We start from the raw sequence: 19150 nt of genomic DNA on the forward strand, positions 1-19150 counted from the left end.
CGAGTGATACGTCTCCGACGTATCGATAATTTCTTATGTTCTATGCCATATTATTGATGATACCTACATGTTTTATGCACCCTTTATGTCATATTCGTGCATTTTCTGGAACTAACCTATTAACAAGATGCCGAAGTGCCGGTTCCTGTTTTCTGCTGTTTTTGGTTTCGAAATCCTAGTAACGAAATATTCTCGGAATTGGACGAAACGAAGACCCGGGGGCCTATTTTTCCACGGAGCTTCCGGAAGACCGAAGAACATACGAAGTGGGGCCACGAGGTGGCGACACCACGTGGCGGCGCGGCCAAGGGGGGCCCGCGCCGCCTATGGTGTGGCCCCTCGTCCGGCCCCCGACTCTGCCCTTCCGCCTACTTAAAGCCTCCGTCGCGAAACCCCCGATGCGGAAAAACCACGATACGGAAAACCTTGCGAGACGCCGCCGCCGCCGATCCCATCTCGGGGGATTCGGAGATCTCCTCCGGCACCCTGCCGGAGAAGGGATTCATCTCCCGGAGGACTCTACACCGCCATGGTCGCCTCCGGAGTGATGAGTGAGTAGTTCACCCCTGGACTATGGGTCCATAGCAGGTAGCTAGATGGTTGTCTTCTCCTCATTGTGCTTCATTTTTGGATCTTGTGAGCTGCCTAACATGATCAAGATCATCTATCTCGTAATTCTATATGTTGTGTTTGTCGGGATCCGATGGATAGAGAATACCATGTCATGTTAATTATCAAGTTATTACATATGTGTTGTTTATGATCTTGCATGCTCTCCGTTTCTAGTAGAGGCTCGGCCAAGTTTTTACTTTTAACTCCAAGAGGGAGTATTTATGCTCGATAGTGGGTTCATGCCTGCATTGACACCTGGGATAGTGACGAGAAAGTTCTAAGGTTGTGTTGTCTTGTTGCCACTAGGGATAAAACATTGGCGCTATGTCCGAGGATGTAGTTGTTGATTACATTACGCACCATACTTAATGCAATTGTCCGTTGCTTTGCAACTTAATACTGGAAGGGGTTCGGATGATAACCTCGAAGGTGGACTTTTTAGGCATAGATGCGAGTTGGATGGCGGTCTATGTACTTTGTCGTAATGCCCAATTAAATCTCACTATACTTATCATGTCATGTATGTGCATTGTTATGCCCTCTCTATTTGTCAATTGCCCGATCGTAATTTGTTCACCCAACATGTTTTTATCTTATGGGAGAGACACCTCTAGTGAACTGTGGACCCCGGTCCATTCTTTTAATACTGAAATACAAATCTGCTGCAATACTTGTTTTTACTATTTTCTCTCCAAACAATCATCTTCCACACAATACGGTTAATCCTTTGTTACAGCAAGCCGGTGAGATTGACAACCTCACTGTTTCGTTGGGGCAAAGTACTTTGGTTGTGTTGTGCGGGTTCCACGTTGGCGCCGGAATCTCCGGTGTTGCGCCGCACTACATCCCGCCGCCATCAACCTTCAACGTGCTTCTTGACTCCTACTGGTTCGATTAAACCTTGGTTTCTAGCGAGGGAAACTTGCCGCTGTGCGCATCACACCTTCCTCTTGGGGTTCCCAACGGACGTGTCAACTACACGCATCAAGCAAATTTCTGGCGCCGTTGCCGGGGAGATCAAGACACGCTGCAAGGGGAGTCTCCACTTCTCAATCTCTTTACTTTGTTTTTGTCTTGCTTTATTTTATTTACAACTTTGTTTGCTGCATTATATCAAAACACAAAAAAATTAGTTGCTAGCTTTACTTTATTTACTGTCTTGTTTGCTATATCAAAAACACAAAAAAATTAGTTACTTGCATTTACTTTACTTAATTCATCATGTTTCCTTTTAATTTTACCACAAATAACATACCGGTAGGACAAGGGTCTATAATTGGGAGGAACAATATAGAAGAATTTTTCACCCATGTTAGTACCGTTGAAGATTTTGAAGATAGACACTTGGTAGAACTTGCTCCTACTTATGAAATTGCTCGTCGCTGCTTTAGTTCGCTTGTTGGAAACTAAATTTGTTAATCTCAATCCTATAATCCAACACATGTTTCTTACACTTGGTGATTTGGAAGAGGGGAAAACAAAGATTTTGTTTTAGAAACCCTTCTTAGAGAATTTGGTGGTCTAGCAAGAGAGGCTAGAAAGGTCTTCGCTAAATTTAATATGCTTGGTTCTCATACTAATTTTGTTAGTCTCCTTGAAAAAATGGATATGGATAGGATAAGGTACACTAATAATGCTAATGATGGTGAGGAGATCAAAGCACCAATACCATGTAAACTCCTAGCTATGAATGATGCACTAGAACATAACTATGCTTGGCTTGTTCCTGAAAATTTGTTTGATGAGAGTAGCAAGCCCAAGACTAATGAGAAGGGAGACGCTGAAACTTATGTATCTAATATACTATGCATGGTTGAGAAAACTCCAAACCCCGCTGTAGGTGCACCACCCTTCGATGTTACTTGAGATACACTTTCTGCGCCTAGCTGAAAGGCGTTAAAGAAAAGCGCTTATGGGAGACAACCCATGTTTTTACTACAGTATTTTTGTTTTATATTTGTGTCTTGGAAGTTGTTTACTACTGTACCAACCTCTCCTTATCTTAGTTTTATGTTTTGTTGTGCCAAGTAAAGTCTTTGATAGAAAAGTAAGTACTAGATTTGGATTACTGCGCGAGTTCCAGATTTCTTTGCTGTCACGAATCTGGGTCTATCTCCCTGTAGGTAGCTCAGAAAATTAAGCCAATTTACGAGCATGATCCTCAGATATGTACGCAACTTTCATTCAATTTGAGCATTTTCGTTTGAGCAAGTCTGGTGGCCTAATAAAATCCATCTTTACGGACTGTTCTGTTTTGACAGATTCTGTCTTTTATTTCGCATTGCCTCTTTTGCTATGTTGGATGAATTTCTTTGATCCACTAATGTCCAGTAGCTTTATGCAATGTCCAGAAGTGTTAAGAATGATTGTGTCACCTCTGAACATGTGAATTTTTATTATGCACTAACCCTCTAATGAGTTGTTTCGAGTTTGGTGTGGAGGAAGTTTTCAAGGATCAAGAGAGGAGTATGATACAATATGATCAAGGAGAGTGAAAGCTCTAAGCTTGGGGATGCCCCGGTGGTTCACCCCTGCATATTATAAGAAGACTCAAGCGTCTAAGCTTGGGGATGCCCAAGGCATCCCCTTCTTCATCGACAACATTATCGGGTTCCTCCCCCGAAACTATATTTTTATTCCGTCACATCTTATGCACTTTGCTTGGAGCGTCGGTTTGTTTTTGTTTTTTGTTTTGTTTGAATAAAATGGATCCTAGCATTCACTTTATGGGAGAGAGACACGCTCCGCTGTAGCATATGGACAAATATGTCCTTAGGCTCTACTCATAGTATTCAAGGCGAAGTTTCATCTTCGTTAAATTGTTATATGGTTGGAATTGGAAAATGCTACATGTAGTAACTCTAAAATGTCTTGGATAATTTGATACTTGGCAATTGTTGTGCTCATGTTTAAGCTCTTGCATCATATACTTTGCACCCATTAATGAAGAAATACTTAGAGCTTGTTAATTTGGTTTGCATATTTGGTTTCTCTAGAGTCTAGATAACATCTAGTATTGAGTTTTGAACAACAAGGAAGACGGTATGGAGTCTTATAATGTTTACCATATGTCTTTTATGTGAGTTTTGCTGTACCGTTCATCCTTGTGTTTATTTCAAATAACCTTGCTAGCCTAAACCTTTTATCGAGAGGGAATACTTCTCATACATCCAAAATCCTTGAGCCAACCACTATGCCATTTGTGTCCACCATACCTACCTACTACATGGTATTTATCCGCCATTCCAAAGTAAATTGCTTGAGTGCTACCTTTAAAATTCCATCATTCACCTTTGCAATATATAGCTCATGGGACAAATAGCTTAAAAACTATTGTGGTATTGAATATGTACTTATGCATTTTATCTCTTATTAAGTTGCTTGTTGTGCGATAACCATGTTTACGGGGACGCCATCAACTATTCTTTGTTGAATATCATGTGAGTTGCTATGCATGTCCGTCTTGTCCGAAGTAAGAGAGATCTACCACCTTCATGGTTGGAGCATGCATATTGTTAGAGAAGAACTTTGGGCCGCTAACTAAAGCCATGATTCATGGTGGAAGTTTCAGTTTGGACATATATCCTCAATCTCATATTAGAATAATAATTGTTGCCACATGCTTATGCATTAAAGAGGAGTCCATTATCTGTTGTCCATGTTGTCCCGGTATGGATGTCTAAGTTGAGAATAATCAAAAGCGAGAAATCCAAAATGCGAGCTTTCTCCTTAGACCTTTGTACATGTGGCATGGAGGTACCCCATTGTGACACTTGGTCAAAACATGTGCATTGCAAAGATCCGGTAGTCCAAGTTAATTAGGACAAGGTGCGGGCACTATTAGTATACTATGCATGAGACTTGCAACTTGTAAGATATAATGTACATAACTCATATGCTTTATTACTACCGTTGACAAAATTGTTTCATGTTTTCAAAATAAAAGCTCTAGCACAAATATAGCAATCGATGCTTTCCTCTTTGAAGGACCATTCTCTTTACTTTTATGTTGAGTCAGTTCACCTATCTCTCTCCACCTCAAGAAGCAAACACTTGTGTGAACTGTGCATTGATTCTTACATACTTGCATATTGTACTTGTTATATTACTCTATGTTGACTATTATCCATGAGATATACATGTTACAAGTTGAAAGCAACCGCTGAAACTTAATCTTCCTTTGTGTTGCTTCAATACCTTTACTTTGATTTGTTGCTTTATGAGTTAACTCTTAAGCAAGACTTATTAATACTTGTCTTGAAGTACTATTCATGAAAAGTCTTTGCTTTATGATTCACTTGTTTACTCATGTCATTACCATTGTTTTGATCGCTGCATCCACTACATATGTTTACAAATAGTATGATCAAGGTTACGATGGCATATCACTTCAGAAATTATCTTTGTTATCGTTTTACCTGCTCGGGACGAGCAGAACTAAGCTTGGGGATGCTTGATACGTCTCAGACGTATCGATAATTTCTTATGTTCTATGCCATATTATTGATGATACCTACATGTTTTATGCACCCTTTATGTCATATTCGTGCATTTTCTGGAACTAACCTATTAACAAGATGCCGAAGTGCCGGTTCTCGTTTTCTGCTGTTTTTGGTTTCAGAAATCCTAGTAACGAAATATTCTCGGAATTGGACGAAACGAAGACCCAGGGGCCTATTTTTCCATGGAGCTTCCAGAAGACCGAAGAACATACGAAGTGGGGCCACGAGGTGGCGACACCACGTGGCGGCGCGGCCAAGGGGGGCCCGCGCCGCCCTATGGTGTGGCCCCCTCGTCTGGCCCCCGACTCTGCCCTTCCGCCTACTTAAAGCCTCCGTCGCGAAACCCCTGATGCGAAAAAACCACGATACGGAAAACCTTGCGAGACGCCGCCGCCGCCGATCCCATCTCGGGGATTCCGGAGATCTCCTCCGGCACCCTGCCGGAGAGGGGATTCATCTCCCGGAGGACTCTACACCGCCATGGTCGCCTCCGGAGTGATGAGTGAGTAGTTCACCCCTGGACTATGGGTCCATAGCAGTAGCTAGATGGTTGTCTTCTCCTCATTGTGCTTCATTTTTGGATCTTGTGAGCTGTCTAACATGATCAAGATCATCTATCTGTAATTCTATATGTTGTGTTTGTCGGGATCCGATGGATAGAGAATACCATGTCATGTTAATTATCAAGTTATTACATATGTGTTGTTTATGATCTTGCATGCTCTCCGTTTCTAGTAGAGGCTCGGCCAAGTTTTTACTTTTAACTCCAAGAGGGAGTATTTATGCTCGATAGTGGGTTCATGCTGCATTGACACCAGGACGAGTGACGAAAGTTCTAAGGTTGTGTTGTGCTGTTGCCACTAGGGATAAAACATTGGCGCTATGTCCGAGGATGTAGTTGTTGATTACATTACGCACCATACTTAATGCAATTGTCTGTTGCTTTGCAACTTAATACTGGAAGGGGTTCGGATGATAACCTGAAGGTGGACTTTTTAGGCATAGATGCAGTTGGATGGCGGTCTATGTATTTTGTCGTAATGCCCAATTAAATCTCACTATACTTATCATGTCATGTATGTGCATTGTTATGCCCTCTCTATTTGTCAATTGCCCGACTGTAATTTGTTCACCCAACATGTTTTTATCTTATGGGAGAGACACCTCTAGTGAGCTGTGGACCCCGGTCCATTCTTTTAATACTGAAATACAAATCTGCTGCAATACTTGTTTTTACTATTTTCTCTCGCAAACAATCATCTTCCACACAATACGGTTAATCCTTTGTTACAGCAAGCCGGTGAGATTGACAACCTCACTTGTTTCGTTGGGGCAAAGTACTTTGGTTGTGTTGTGCGGGTTCCATGTTGGCGCCGGAATCTCCGGTGTTGCGCCGCACTACATCCCGCCGCCATCAACCTTCAACGTGCTTCTTGACTCCTACTGGTTCGATTAAACCTTGGTTTCTAACTGAGGGAAACTTGCCGCTGTGCGCATCACACCTTCCTCTTGGGGTTCCCAACGGACGTGTCAACTACACGCATCAACGGGTGCACGCGCGCGCCCGGTACGGCCATACCGCATGTCCCGGCGGCCCCGTTTTGCACAGTTGGCAAAGCAAACGGAGCCAAAAAATCGAGCGGAGCCGCGTGGCGTCATTTTATGTGTCCTAGTAACCACTGCAAAAGACGGAACTGGGATACGGCAATTATCTTGAACAACCCTTCACGAATAGGGCTATCACGTCCGGAGTTCTATGGCTTTTAGGGGAAATGAGTAGGAAACGGCCCGTTTCACCACATAGTTTGTCGGAACGAGGCCATATTTGGCACGTGCGTGGGCCTTAGGATGGGAAGCAAGGCCCCGGTCGCGGATTTCCAATCCGAACCACGGGCGACGGGTTTTCCATTTTCGGGGTGCCGGAAGGGCTTTTTTTGTGAAGGAGCTGCATGGTGCGCATTTTAGTATTGCGCGGGACCTCGGTGCGGCGGTAGGATACCTCCTACGCACCACCTATCACATGCCATATGCGCGCGACAGCCATCTGGGAATCCCTCCCGCTTCCTGCGGTGTCCCGCCGAATCCGCTGGAAACTGACCGGATTTGAACTGGGGCGACACTTTCCTTCGCTCAATAAATGGAGGGAAAAATGTTTTTAGGTCTAGGACGCGTTATTTTATGTGCTAAATTTTTTCCGTTTCGCGCGTTGGCGGACTGGTGCACGCGCGCGCCCGGTACGGCCATACCGCATGTCCCAGCGGCCCCGTTTTGCACAGCTGGCAAAGTAAACGGAGCCAAAAAAAATTGAGCGGAGCCGCGTGGCGTCATTTTATGTGTCATAAAAAGGCAGAGTAAAGTCACGGGGGCAGCTGTCATCGAACGCCGGTCAAAGGGGTAGATCTGACCCTCGGCATAGCCCCACGCGCCTTAGCTAGATCTATTATAATTATATATTATTATTATTATATTGACCTATTCTTAACATATATATTAGTATATTATATTCAGAAAAATAAAAGAAAAAAAAAGAAAAAGAAAAAAAAAAGGGCTATGCCGAGGGTTGCCGTCGGCCTAGAGCCGACCCTCGGCATAGACCCCTAACCCTAAATAACTTACACACACGCCACGCACGCACACGGTCAGCCTATCCCCACTACCCGAGCCCGACCCGCGCCCCTGCAGCCACCCGCGCCGCCGCCACCCGACGTCGCCCGCTTCCCCGCGCCTCCTGAGCCGCCGCCCCGCCTTCTCCCGCGCCTCCCGAGCCGCCCCTCACCGCCGCCCGCTGCCAGCTGCTCGCCTGACCGCGCAAGCGCGCCCCCCCTCGACTATACACTGAGTCGCCACCCCGGGTTGGGCCGCCGCCACTGCTCCCGCCGGCGAACCTCCGCCTCCCCCGACTCCTCCCTCTCCCGCCGCCCTCTACCGTCGCCCCGCCTTCGCCTTCCCCGCCTCACCTCCGCTGCCCCGGCCTCGCAGATCGACCGTGCCCGACCGCGCCGGCCAGCTCAGGCTCGACCCCGTCCCCGCCGGGAATCCCCCTCCTCCGTCGACCTCTTCCCCGTCCGACCTCATCCCCTGCCGGCCTCGTTCCAAGGCAGAGGTGAGCACCCCGGCCCCTCCCTTCATACTGTGCTGCTGTACGTATTCTCTGTTGCCATTGGGAATACATGATTTTGGGTGATGTTTTGGTACTGCTAGATAGTTGTAGAAGAGGTAGTGAAAAAGATTATGCATATATTTTATACGTACTGTGAGGTGCTGCGATTATGATGGTGCATATGCTCTGGTATTTGCGATTATCACCACAAATACATGTTCTCAACCATGGTTTTTGAGTCGCCGAGTCAAGTCAAGTCGCCGAGGCTGCGACATAAAAAGTGATAGGTAGGAAGTAAAATCAGAAAATAATGCACATGTAAAGACAAATGACCTGACATAGCACCTGAAGATAGCCACTCTGAAATAGAGCCAGCCAATATAGCCCGGCATGACTCAAATATTGCTGTCAAATTATTGGGATATGATGTGCCGCTGTTTGTTCAGTTTATTTGTTCTATTACACTAACGCTGACCCTGAATGCGGATTTGTAATAGGCCATGCCGTGACCGCCTCGTCTTGAGCACCCCGGCGTGACGATCCCGGATCTTGACGCGCTTCTCGACGGTCGCCGACATCGACAGTCGGTTGTTCGACTACTTCCTCTACAGCCGAGGGTGAGCAAAATTTCCAACTTCTTCTCCGCATTTTATTTATGTCACTAGATTCATTTTCCAAGTCAAGTTGCATAACCTAGGTGTCACTTCCCGTCCTCAAGCGTTACGCGGATAAATATGCATTAGTGGTCGGCATATTTTCAACCGTAACGCTTGCGGCATTTACGGGACAGTCGGCGGATCCGTAGTTGGGTACGTTCTCCATGCTCTGCTCCGGTCCGAGTAAGAATTTCGGTAGCGCCTCACCGTTGTTCTCTGGATGCACATCCTCTTGTCTTTTTGGCGAGACGTGTATCGGGAGAGCAGCGGGGAGGTGCTGCCAAAATTTTGACTCGGACCGGGGTAGAGCATGGAGAACGTACTCAATCTATGGATCCGGCGGCTGCTAGGAGCCCACCTAGTAGAGATGTAGGTTGATGCATTCGTTTTGCCTGGTAAAAAAATTAAAATATGATGCATTTTCCTATTTGATATAAATGCTATGCTTGTCGTTTGGCTTCCAATAGAGCGAGAGGATGGCTGATAATGGATGGATGTACACCGGCCGTGTTAGTGCGACTAATAAAACAGATGAGTGGATAAGGAAGACTTGACATTTAGTGAAGGAGTTGGCGCGTGGTACAAAACGGAAGGTTCAGCCACTTTGCCCGTGCAATCGTTGCTTGAAGCATCACCGTCGTGGAAAGGATGACATGTTTAAACACCTTCTGCAATATGGGTATATGCCTCGTTACGTCACGCGAGATCGACTTTGATGAGCACGAACGTGGCGAGAGGTGAGGTGATGCGGCAGCGGCTCAATGGCAATGAGTATGATGGGGTTAGAGACTTTCTAGATGATCTTGTCGATGCCCACATGCCAGAGTCGCCACCTTCACGGGAGGAACCGCCAGAGCCGGAGGAACCTCCAGAACCGGAGGAACCAGAGCCAGCCGCGAAGGCCTTCTATGATATGATAGCCGCTGCTAAGACGTCTCTGTACGATGGCGCCGCGATTTCTCAGCTCGATGCCATCTCCCAATGTCTAGCCGACAATACCCGGTACAACACCACCCGTGACGGATTCGAAGCAAGTCTGAGAACAACTGGTAACATGTTGCCCAAGGGGCATTGTCTGCCTAAAAGCCTGCACGAGACGAGGCAACTCATGTCGGCGCTCAACATGGATTATCAAAGGATAGACTGTTGTCCAAAAGGCTGCGTTCTCTTCGGAAACGAGTTTGCGGAGGACAAGTACTGTCCCATTTGTAAGGCCTCTAGGTATGAAGAGGTAACGAGAAAGGATGGTCAGGTGCGGCAGTCAAAGATCGCAAAGTCGATTCTTCGGTATCTCCCATTCATAAAAAGAATCCAGCGGCTTTACTTGACTGAGGAGACCGCCAAACAGATGACGTGGCACAAGATGGGGACTCGAATAAAGGATAATCAGCGGCGAACGAAGATGGGACATCCATCTGATGGCAATGCATGGAAGAACTTTGATAGAAAATACCCCCAAAGGGCAGCAGATTCTCGGAATGTCAGAATTGCGATAGCTACAGATGGCTTCAATCCATATGGTATGTCGACTGCCACTTACAGTTGTTGGCCCGTGTTTGTAATTCCGCTCAATCTCCCTCCCGGAGTCCTAATGACGAGGAAGACCATGTTTACGTCGCCGATCATTCCAGGGCCCCATTACCCGGGGAAGAACTTGAGTGTCTACATGCAGCCGATTGTGGATGATTTGAACCACTCTTGGCACCACATGACGTTGACGTACGACCGAGCATCGAAGACAAACTTCTGCATGAAAGTTTGGTTGCAGTATACCATGCATGACATGCCCGGGTACGCCCTAACATGCGGATGGTGTACAGCTGGTAAATGGCCATGCCCAGTGTGCGGGCATCGACTTGAGTTCCTTTGGCTAAATAAGGGTCGCAAGTATGTTGCGTTTGACACGAATCGGCGGTACCTCAAACGGAGGCATCCGTTCGGAGAAGACAAAAAGAACTTCAAGAAAGGCAAAGTTGTGCATGAAGTAACGAGAGGTGCCAAAGTTCGATGGTATAGCTGTTGATGCCGAGCTACGTGCTCTCGTGCCGGCGGCATCGGAAGCTGGCCATCAATTTGAGGGATATGGTGTAACGCACAAGCTGGACTCACGAGGCAGCCTTAACGAAGCTCGAGTATTACAAGGACCTCGAACTTCCCCATAACATCGATGTGATGCACACCGTAAAGAATGTCGCGGAGTCCTTATTTCACACGTGCCTAAACATTCCCGGGAAGTCAAAGGATAATGTCAAGGCTAGAGTCGATGTTGAGAAGCTCTGTGATAGGAAGAAATTACACATGCAACGTCCTGCGGCCGTCGAAAGAATTGGTTCAAGCCGCACGCCGACTTCACGCCTTGATTCCATCCAAAAGAAGGAGGCATTCAAGTGGCTAAAATACGTCGTGATGTTCCACTGATGGTTATTGTTCGAATATGAGCAAGGGAGTCAATCTTTCGACGGGAAAAGTCACCGGGCTCAAGAGTCACGACTATCATATATGGATTGAGCGGGCTGATGCCGGTGATGCTTCGAGGGTATCTCCCGAGAAAATATGGCGAGTGCTCGCGGAGTTGAGCCATTTCTTCCGCACGCTACTGTGCTAGCGGATATGTCCTATGGTTATTGAGAAGATGCAAGTTCAAGTGTCGGAGTTGCTATGCAATTTGGAGATGATCTTTCCGCCGAGCTTCTTTACTCCGATGGCACATCTCATTGTGCACCTCGCAAACGAGGCACTCTTGGGTGGCCCGAGTGCGGTTTCGGTGGCGGTTTTGTATTGAGAGAGAGTTCAAGTATATTCGGAAGATAGCTGGAAACAAAGCCAAGATTGAAGCATGCATAGCTGAGGCAACGTGCCTTCGGGAGATGGCAGATGCCGCAACAACGTACTATCTCGATGAAGTTCCCACTCGCATAACCCGGTCTCTCGTTACAATGTCGACGTGCCCATGAATGACCCCAAGCTTCAACTATTCCAATGTCCCGGTGGCAAGGCTGGTAAAGGACAAAAATATAGATTGGAGAGGGAAGAGAAGGATTGCATAATGCTCTATGTGCTTATGAACATGAAGGAAGTGGTGGGGGGGGGCGACGACGATGGCGGTCACGATTTCATTAGGTAACATGGTGTAATGCTTATTGTATCTAGTTTCGATCACCTACATGGTCTCGGTCTAATGCTTATTGTATCCTTTCAGCGAATTACAGATGAACAGTGGTGGCTTCCGTGCGATCCCACGGGCGCGGAGTTGGACACTCTACTGAAAGAGGGTGCTCCCGAAGTAAAAATAAACTTTGTGTCTTGGTTCATGAAAAAAGTAATGTCTAAGTTGTCCCTCTTACCTACCAATATGTGACTTGTCCCTGTTATTCCACGTAACTAATGCACACAACAAATTTGAACCGTGCTTGTAGGGAGTTGATGCAAACGTTGAGATGACAGATGAGTTGAGATGTGTTTCCCAAGGTTGTAACCGTGATGTCATGAAGTATGAGAAGTATGACGTGAATGGGTTTCGATTCCATACGGAGACACACCAGAAGGGCCGGGCGAATCCAAAAACGATAAATACTGGTGTCTTCACTAAAGGATCCGATACCTTTGATTACTACGGGAGGTTAGAGAATGTATACGAGCTGACCTTCAATCGTACAAACAAACAACTCAATCTCGTTGTGTTCAAGTGTCATTGGTTCGACCCAAGAGGTGGACGAGAGAATTACCAAGTCCATTGGGTTAGTTGAAGTTAAGCCTTCCACCACCTATACCGGAGCCGATGTCTATATTGTTGCTCACCAAGCCAAGCAAGTTTATTATTTGCCGTACCCATGCCAGAAAGCGGCACTCAACGGCTGGGAAGTCGTGTTCCAGGTATCGCCACATGGTAACCTACCGATTCCCTCCGAGGATGATTACAACAACATTGACCCTATAACATACGAGGGAATTTTCTATCAAGAGGAAGAGGACTTCGGGCACTTTGAGTTAGAATGTGTTCTTGAAGAGGACCTCAGGAACGATGCAGAAACTCGTGGTGAGTCAGTGGTGGATCTAAAGGACATAGATATGCTCGACAAGTTACAAGTGGAAGATGATAGCGATGATGAGCCTCCACCCGTCTATCAAGATCCAACTTACTACTCAAAAGATAGTGATAGTGATAGTGACAAGGAGAAACAAAATGAGATTGACGATGAGATTGATGACGGCTGGTGAGGGTCTTTTATGTGTTTATATTTCAACATGCTTCCTATTTGTTTAGTGTCTTTATGCTTAGTATTTCTATTTTTTTCAACATGCTTCTTATTTGTTTAGTATCTTTATGCTTAGTATTTATATTTTTTTCAACATGCTTCTTTATTGTTTAGTATCTTTATGCTTAGTATTTATATATTTTTCAACATGCTTCTTAATTGTTTAGTGTCTTTATGCTTACTATTTATATATTTTTCAACATGCTTCTTAATTGTTTTCTCTTTCTCAATGCAGGTGATTGAACAATATGAGCGGCGGCAAGGAGGACTCGTCGAGCTTGCTTAAGAAGATGCAACAGTGCAAGACCAATGTTAGAAGGAGTGAGAGGGCACCGCATCGCAATCCACGTTACGAGGACGGCGCGGGAGGAGGAGGAGGACGAGGACGAGGACGGGGACGAGGTGGTGGAGCTGGAGGTGGAGCTGGAGGTGGAGCTGGAGGTGGAGCTGGAGGTGGAGGTGGAGCTGGAGGTGGCTGGGGAGGACCGGACTTTGAGCCACCACCCTCGGCTTCAGGCGACGTTGCTTCCGGGTTCTTTCTGGAGGGGCCGTCTAGAGAGGAGGCGGAGACGGATTCTAGAGCCGAGGAGGACTCTAGCCGCGGGTTTGAGACGCCGGAGGAGGATGGGAGGCCGAAGCCACTGAAGATTCGTGGGGAAGCGAGAGTCCCCGATGAGAGGAAGGAGCCTAAGACCCATGAGGCGAAGACCCTTATTATTCCTGCTGGCCCTGAGTAAGTGTACTAATTTGGCAATTTCAATTTTCATTGACTAATGTTTGATTTTCATGTGCTAATGTTTGATTTTCATGTGCATCAATTGGACATTTCCTCCGGGGGTCAAGGGGCGCCTGCCTAGCAGCATGATTGGAGCTTTGCTTAGGAAGTTACGGCCGGGCAAGTACTATCCCCTCGGCACTGTCCCAGTTGGCGAGAAGAAGCTAGCCACTACTTGGACGGACTATGAGAGTGCCCCTGGCGTAGGCTTCCCGACGGCTGCTGAGGCCGTGATGAGAAAGTTTTGGGTAAGACATATTTTCTCGAGCTTCGTTCATATTTGATGACCCCAATGTTCTAACTCATGACTCTCACAATTGTTTTTTGCATGATTGAAGTGTTTTTATCATGTGGCGCCCGAGGTTGAGGAGACGGCCGCGAACATGACTTTGCGGGCGACTTGTGAGAGGTTGACACCGCAGGTGTGGTACAACCAAAGGATCACGTCCGCGGGTCACTTACGGGCACGGAGAGGCGAGAGGGTCCGGAGCCGGACATTGTCGGTAAGAATGCTAAGGCCGAGTACGAGATGACGGTGGAGGACTACATGTCGGTGAGTAAAATGTCAATGATATTCTACATTGCTACTAAGTTGCAATTGCATTAGATTGAGTTGAGTATTGCATTTTCAGGTTATCCCCGATTGGGCCGAGCCGCATGCCGAGGCATGGGAGGAGATGGTTAGGACGAGGTGGCTCAAGATGGACGAGGACTTTGCGGCCGTGGCGAGGCGGAACGCGGAGAACCGAGGCGACGGTGGCACACACTTGTGGGGAAACCTCGGCTACGAGCGCTACAAGGGGAAGACGGTATGTATACATTTTATTTTCCGTCGGGTTCAAAGTTGGTACTCACAACATTTCCTTTCGCGATGCGAGAGGGCCGCGTTAGGACCCGAGGAGGAGATGTCCGACCTCGAGATATACAACAAGATGCGGCTTAAGAAGCCCGATCTCTCGCAGCCTCAGCCCTCGCTCCCTGAGTACTTCGGCACCTACGCCGAGGACGTCGAGAACTACTGCGTGATGGTGAGGCATCGTCACCCGAAGGTGGATGACCCCATGAGCGCGGAGGTCGACGAGGAGTCGTTGGTCCTGTCGTCCGGAGGGTTGCCGCATGGCCGTCTCGCCATGCTGAACAAGGCCGTCAAGCATACCCTCACCACGACCTTCACGTGTCTCAAGGCGGGCCTCACCAAGGACAGCCCCCCTCTCCCGCCTCGTCGCCGGGCTCGGCAACAACCCGCATACGATGTAAGTTTCCCTCATTTCCATCCTCTTTCCGACTTTCGTTCATACATTGCTAAGTGCTAACGAGACATGAATTTGTGAAATTGTAGCCGACTTCGAGGCGGCCTACGCGGCCGCTCATCAAGAATATCGGGTGGCCTTCAACCGGCAGCGAGCAGCGGTTCACGGAGTACATGGCATATATACATGTAAGTTCCAACCTTTGTTTTTGCAAATGATGACAAGTCCCACTTTCCCCTAGTTTGATGCTTCATTTACGCAAAGACCGACATGTAAACTATCTTGCAGGCGTCGATGCTGGCCAATCAAACTGGACAGACAGTGGATTTAGGGCCGATGCCTCCCTTTCCGGGGCCCGCGCCAAACTATCCATCGAAGGAAAATTTCGCTGCGGAGTACTATGGGAGAACAGCGGTAAGTTCTTCGCCAAACCGAATACTACGGCATTCCTTTGCCTCGCAAATTGCTAATCTCGGGAACATGTGTGTAGGGAACGGGATGTTCCGGAAACCAGGGTGGTGGGAGGGAGATGACACCGGTTCATCGTGGTGGTCCTTCTCCCGGTGCTACTCCCGGTACTTCTCCCGGTACTTCTCCCGGTACTTCTGCCGGTGGTTCTTCCGCAGCTTCTACTGCAGCGCATCGGCCCGGGCCGGTGTATAGCGGCGACGAGCTCCTCTAGTTGTCCCATGCATGTATCTTATCGACACGATACTATGTATCCGGAGCTATGTTATGAGACCATGATTGTAGCTATTTGAACATCATGTGATGTCTATGTGCAAAGTCCTGTGAATTATGCAATATATGTGCTGTGAAAACTGTGAAATCTGTGAAATCTGTGAAATCTGTGCAAACTGTGAAATCTGTGAAAAACTGTGAAATCTGTCAATTTCGCAATTTTGTGAAATCTGGGTCGACGCTACGCCGACGGTCTAACCCTCGGCATAGCCTCGACATGGACCAAATGGTCAGGGCTATGCCGAGGGCCTCCCCCTCGGCGTACCGTCTGCGTAGAAGCGGCCAGGAGGCACCACGTGCCTCCATACGCCGACGGGGCGACGCTCGGCGTAGTGTCCGCGTAGACGCGGCCAGGAGGCGCCACGTGCCGCCGTACGCCGACGGGGCGACGCTCGGCGTAGCGTCTGCGTAGAAGCGGCCAGGAGGCGCCACGTGCCTCCATACGCCGACGGGGCGACGCTCGGCGTAGCCCAAACGGACGTTAGCCGGACGGCGCCGGTCATCGTGCTACGCCGAGGGTTGCGACGCCGACGGGCGGTTCCAGCCGTCGGCCCTCTGCGGCTACGCCGACGGCGACGTCTACGCCGAGGGCCGCGTGTGCTCTGCCGAGGCCGATCTTCTCCGAGGAGATACGCCGAGGGGGCCCGTCGGCGTATCGTACGCCGAGGGCAAGCGCGTGCTACGCCGAGGGTCGAAGGCCGTCGGCATCTACCGCGATTCCTGTAGTGAGAGTGTGTTCATAGGACAGGGATTCGGTAACGTTGAAACAACAGGGCACGCCGTGCCATTCCCCCATGATCCACCGTCCACACCCAATCCAAGGGCAACCACGACGTCTACGAAGCATGGCGTCTCAGAGCAGGGCTTCGTATACCACGGCAGGGCGCCATGCTCTTTTGCTTTGGGTAAGCCTGCTGAAGGTGAATGGCACGGCGTGCCCTGCTGTTTCAATGTTACCGAATCCCTGTTCATATGCTTGTTGTGTTTTCTCGTAGAACGCGTGCATCACACTCATATTGGCACGTACTTCGAGTAGTCGGGATGCCCACGTGTGTGCACACCAGCGAACTTGGAAGTTCATTTGAGACTACCGATAGTGGAATATTATAGTTACTATTATGCAATTCATGCTCGCAAAAAAGCTGATGTGTTACTATAATTAACGATAAAGTACCATAGTTTAGAACTAAAAAATTAATGTCAAATAAATATTATATAAAATTTAACATGAAGATTATACAAACCAATAAACCTCATGAGATTATGATACACTACTAAGTATATGCTACAAATATTATATGCATGATACTAGGCGGAAATTCAATTCAGCTCCCGGATTCATATGCTTTCTCTACCATAAAAGCATATTTGTTGAAGCATCGATTTTTTGATAAAAAAGTCTACATGTATATCTCTATAATATATGTGAGTTCGTCAAGTTTCACGAAAAAACGATATTTTTGTGATCTAGGTGAAAAAAGAAAGTTTATCTTGTAAAAAGGCTTATTTTTTAGCACCAAATTTTGTCTTTTTTACACATGTCACGCGATAAGTCTATTTTTCATTAAACGACTTTGTGGGCGCGTATATATGCGATTTTTTTGTTTTAATTTTTTAACAATTTAAAATTTGTCTAAGTTGTATTTTAAAATAAAGGAACCATATGATCCCATGAGCCAAAATACCACTATGATACTATTCACTATAAATGTCTCATAGATACGTGTGTTGTACATGTGTGGTTTCAGGTTCTTGGACCGGGCCGCCATCGTGACGCCGACAGACACCGTGGGCTCCGGCAAGCTGGACCTATGGCGGCTATCGACGGTGCACCGCGTGGAGGAACTCAAGTCCCTCGTCCGCATGCTACCAATCTGGTCGGCCGGCATATTGCTCGTCACGGCGTGCTCGCACAACCACAGCTTTGCCATCATGCAGGCGCGCACCATGAACCGCCACGTGACCCAGCATTTCCAGATCCCGTCGGCCACCATGTCCATCTTCACCACCCTCGCGATGCTCGTCACCCTGGTCCTCTACGACCGTGCATTTGTGCCCATCGTGCGCCGCTTCACAGGCCTTCCGTCTGGGATCAACTATTTCCACCGCATGGCCGCCGGCCTCACCATCTCCATCATCGGTGTCGCCTCGGCAGCGCTTATGGAAGCCAAGCGCCGCGGCTCAGCCACCGAGCATGGGCTCCTGGACACCCCGGAAATAGTGGTGCCGATGAGCGTGTTCTGGCTCGTGCCACAGTACGCCATCCACGGCGTGGCGGAGGGGTTCTCCTCGGTTGCACACATGGAATTCATGTACGACCAGGCGCCGGAGAGCATGCGCAGCACCGCCGCCGCGCTCTTCTGGCTCTCCCACTCCCTCGGCAACTACATGGGCACGGTGCTCGTCACGGCGGTGCAGAGCTTCACGCGGGGCAGCGGCGAGTGGCTCCAAGACAATATCAACAGGGGCAGGCTGGACGCCTACTACTGGCTTGTCACCTGCCTCATGCTGCTCAACCTTGGCTACTACCTTATATGCTTCCGTTTCTACACTATGAAGCCATTGGAGCTTGCAGAGGACGGGAACCATGAAAATGAGCTCGAGCTGTCCTATGTGCACAAAAATGGCGGCGGCGCTGTATAAGATCGAGCGTAATTGGTGGAGGGTATAGTAATACTTGTAATTACAGTGAATGTATTTCAGTAACTAGTTAACTAGTTGCACATGCTGCACAACTCACTACCAGAAAATATGTCGCTGCCGTGCGCCGACGCACAGTGCCGTGAGCAAAGACAACGAGCGCACAGCATATACGGACCACACGGCACATGAGCCAAGAACCCACGGCAAAAGAAAAGCACGCGGAAACATGTGCTGCAAGCGCACATCACATCACCGCACACGGTAAAGGACCAGAATAACGCACGACAAAACATGGCGCGCAGAATACTGTCATTTTGGGCCCACCTCCACGACCCATCTGACGGTGCGTCCTAACGGCAAGGATTTTGCGGTGCGCTTCACTGTCGCGCACGCTAAACATTTTGCATTTTCATATTTTTGTTCGGCGTTTTATTTTATCCGTGAAAATTTGATTTCTTCACGGAACTTTGACCGTTAAAGTGGGACTCCGCACCTCCTGGCTGCGAGCGGGAATTTTTGCGTGCCATCATTTCATGCGGGTCCCAAATCAGGCCTAACTAATTCAAAAATATAAGAAATATGATACCTTCGCGTGGCGTCATTTAATGTGACCTA

At 47.9% G+C, this 19150-nt stretch overlaps 1 pseudogene; it reads left to right on the forward strand.

Annotated features, from left to right (window-relative positions):
- The window catches only part of LOC124647880, a 34653-nt pseudogene extending 16118 nt beyond the window's left edge, over positions 1–18535 (forward strand).
- The last annotated feature ends 615 nt before the right edge of the window (positions 18536–19150 follow it).

The sequence above is a fragment of the Lolium rigidum genome, chromosome 4 (genome assembly GCF_022539505.1).
Source record: "Lolium rigidum isolate FL_2022 chromosome 4, APGP_CSIRO_Lrig_0.1, whole genome shotgun sequence".
Lineage (NCBI taxonomy): Eukaryota > Viridiplantae > Streptophyta > Magnoliopsida > Poales > Poaceae > Lolium > Lolium rigidum.